Raw genomic sequence first — 3,769 nt, 5'->3', positions numbered from 1 at the left:
GGTCATATACCCCCAAACTCCTAGCAATCAAATATGGACAAGAGTCAACCAACTGCGAGGGAAAACGAAAAAAACAACACGATAACATTGAAGCTATCACATGGATTTACGAACGACGGACAGACAGTAGCTAACGTGTTTGCGGACGAATACCAAAATATCGAATAAAAACTACACAGAAAAGTTCCGGAGAACAATCCTGAAGGAAAAAAACATACAATATCGAAAACGCTCCGCTCAAAGGATCACAAACGGTATAACGAAACTTTTTCGATGGATGAGCTGATATGGGCTCTGGATCGAAAAGGAGGTTCCTCTTACAGGGAATGACGACATCGGCTATCCACTTTCAAGATGATTGCCGTTCTCAGCAAAGCTGTCACTGCTCAAACTATACAACCAAGTGTGGATAAGCGGAACATTTCCGGACGAATGGAAAGAAGGGGTAGTTATTCCGATTCCAAAGCCAGATGGAGATCGAAGCAAGGCAGACGGCTATAGGCCAATTACCCTCCTCAGCTGTTTAGGAAAAATATTTGAACGCATCGTGAACCATCAGCTCGCCACTGAACTTAACACCATTGGTAAACTTGATCCCCGTCAGCATGCCTTCCGCACGGGTAAAGGTGCTAACACTTACCTGGCACAACTGGAAGCCTTTTTAAACCACAGCGAGCGCCAGCATGTAGAAGTAGTTTCACTCGACATCTCCAAAGCTTACGACACCACGTGGAGACTGGCAATCCTCAAGACACTGACATCGTGGAAAATATCCGGACATTTGTTGAACATCATCATCAGTTTCCTCAGCAACAGAAAATTTGGAGTTGCAGCCAACGGAGCTATATCTAGCATTCGTGTCGCGGAAAACGGCGTGCTCCAAGGTTCTATTTTGTCGGCAACTTAATTTTTAGTTGCAATGCAATTCATTTTTGAGAATTTTCCACCAAATGTTCAAATCATAATCTATGCTGATGATGTGATTCCGATTGCTAAGTAGAGATGTGCCATCCGCTCATGAGCTGTTCATTCGAATCGCTTCATCATAGTGAGCGGATTCGGATCGGCTCGCAATAAAAAAAAACGCAGCTCATCAGCTCATTACGGAGCTGGAGCTGATGAGCTGTTGAGCTGATGAGCTGCTGAGCTGATGAGCTGATGAGCTGTTGAGCTGATGAGCTGTTGAGCTGATGAGCTGCTGAGCTGTTGAGCTGAAGAGCTGTTGAGCTGAAGAGCTGTTGAGCTGTTGAGCTGTTGAGCTGTTGAGCTGCTGAGCTGTTGAGCTGTTGAGCTGCATAGCTGTGAAGCGCAAAAGCTGCAAAGAGTGAATTGCGAGACGCGAAAGAATTTTTCGTCTCCCGCGCTTCATGGCATGACGTCAGTTTGTTTTCGTGTATCCCTCTTCGTATTTTAGCTTTAGCAGAGATGCCAGATAGGAAAAAAGGTTTTTGTTTTGAAGATATTCAATCGTTCGTTACATCATTAAATTTTTCTTATATGGCCAAACAAAATAATAAACATTATTATATGCTTCTAAATAAATTTTATATATTACATTGTTATTTAAACATTACTGTGGAAACACATACATTTATTTCCGCGTGCTGAATCAAAACAATTCAGAAAACCACCCGGCATAAATGTCGATGATTGATACTGGTCCTTTTGTTACCTTTGTGATCGTGAATAATTATTTTTCGTTGCACCTATTAGTGGATTTATTTTTATATCCTCGGATGCAAAAAAAAATCTCGATGGTTTTTTCAAAAAACGTTGTCTCGGCCAATATTCCTGGAGGCATTTTATTTGGCTTTTGCTGGTTTTTCTGTTGTTTAAGTTCAGCATATCCTAAGCATCTTCTATGTTGGATTTCAGCATTCAGTATTTGTTGTATATTATATTATTAGAATTCATATCAGTTCTAGTTTTTGTACAATTACAAATTAAATTCGTTTATTTTTTGCTTTCCGTCTATTAAGAAAATGCACACTATGCAATGTCCCATGGTGATTACGTTTCATATGCAATTGTGTGAACAACTGCAAAATTCAACTGAGCTCAAGAGCTGTTCCAAATGAACAGCTCACTTGTATGAGCTGAACGGCTCTGAGCCGCTCACCATGATGAGCTGATTTGGCCATCTCTAATGCTACTAGACGCAAAAATCAATCTTCTTCAGCATTTCAAGGAGACCAAATACAAATGAACATACTCCGAATGCTGGGACGTCGTCTAGTCGGAAGCAGTCGCTCAACCCTACTAAACATAGGGTCAGCTCTTGAAACATCCAAGCTATTGTACGGATTTGGCTTCACTAGTATTAACCACGATAGATACAATACGGTAGCGCGACTTATGAGAAAGGCCTTTCAGCCATCTTGGATTTTGATGTAAACAATCTGCAATATTTTGCAGTATCTTTTTTTGCTCTTTGTGTGTGGAATTGTTTTGGTGGGAATAAGAGCATTGGAAAGTTGAAAGGTAAGTCTTTTACGGTTAAAGTTAGGTTTGTAATATACTCTTATTATATGTTTCAGCTCAAGAGGTCGGTGATGGAGATATTTTTCCCGCGTTTTGCGGTTAGAGACGTCGGTTAATTGTTCGATTGTAAGGTTTCTGGAATTTCAAGTTTTCCTATATCTAATATTCTTTGTTTCTGTGTTCTTGGTTAACAAAAACTTAATGCCTGTTTTTGATAGGGCATAAAAAGATGATATATCAGGATTTCTAGGACCTTCCTGCGACTTGTTTTATCGTCGATATTGTTCAGCTCATATATTATAGAAAAAAAAACCCGAAGCTGTAACTGTAAAAATAACCATAAGCCACCGATTAATTTATAATTTACAGTTTACAATTCTTCCGCAAGTGCAATTATTTCACAAGTGTGTATATGTGTGACCATTATATTTAGTGAACAACTATACGAATGTCAAACATTTGTACTTTACTTTTGCACGTATGAATCTAACGACGAACAATATATGAATCCGTTCAATCCGGTGACAAAAGGACTAAAATCAAATAAGAATAGTCCGAAAATGATATTATGCATTATATTTAATAAATATTCCACGCAACTGACGTTCATTTATACATTTCATTGAACAATATTCTAAAGTAGTAAAAAAAGTCACTTGTCCAAAAAAGTTACTCCTGTACGCGCGTCGGTGTCTCAGACCGAAGGTGGTGAAAAAGTGATATACGTCCCCTTCGTACCAACTTATACGATACGCTAAACGATGACGAACAACGAATGACGAAGCTAGAGAGAATCGCAATGTCGTAGTGTTGATGTTTTCTGAGAAATGAACGAATTATTGACTTCTTGGTCTCTCAGACCTATGCGCGAGTTTAGGAGTGTTAACCGTCATGGTGTTTCGTCGAAATTCATCGGATATCGTCACACCTTTATTCCACACATCTTGGTATTAACAAAGATGCAAAGACGCATCCTATCAACAACGTACACCCTGTTTTTTTTACGAGGAGGATACGTATCTCGTAAAAAAACAGCGTTAATAATATCTCGTAAAAAAACAGCGTTAATCGAAAATCCGCGTGAAAAAAACCGCGTTAATTGGAAAATCCGCATTAAAAAAAACAAGTCACCTAATGATAGATATCAAATGGGAGATAGTCGTACGGAAGTACAGAAGATTTATGCAGAACGGAAGTAAAAAGTTGAGTGTTGCTCGCTTCCGAAAACCCGTAGTTTTTTTCCTGCAATTTCGTTGGTTACTGGTAGCTATAGTTCGGTTTTCCTCAC

At 39.2% G+C, this 3,769-nt stretch overlaps 1 long non-coding RNA gene across 1 annotated transcript; it reads left to right on the top strand.

Annotated features, from left to right (window-relative positions):
- The first annotated feature begins 2,250 nt into the window (after positions 1–2,250).
- On the top strand, positions 2,251–2,969 carry LOC129771359 (uncharacterized). Its single transcript, XR_008742353.1, has 3 exons — positions 2,251–2,481; positions 2,538–2,607; positions 2,700–2,969. It is a non-coding gene; the product is annotated as an uncharacterized LOC129771359 (long non-coding RNA).
- Positions 2,970–3,769: the final 800 nt, after the last annotated feature.

This window comes from Toxorhynchites rutilus, chromosome 2 (assembly GCF_029784135.1).
Source record: "Toxorhynchites rutilus septentrionalis strain SRP chromosome 2, ASM2978413v1, whole genome shotgun sequence".
NCBI lineage: Eukaryota > Metazoa > Arthropoda > Insecta > Diptera > Culicidae > Toxorhynchites > Toxorhynchites rutilus.
This window is presented reverse-complemented; position numbering and strand designations above follow the sequence as displayed.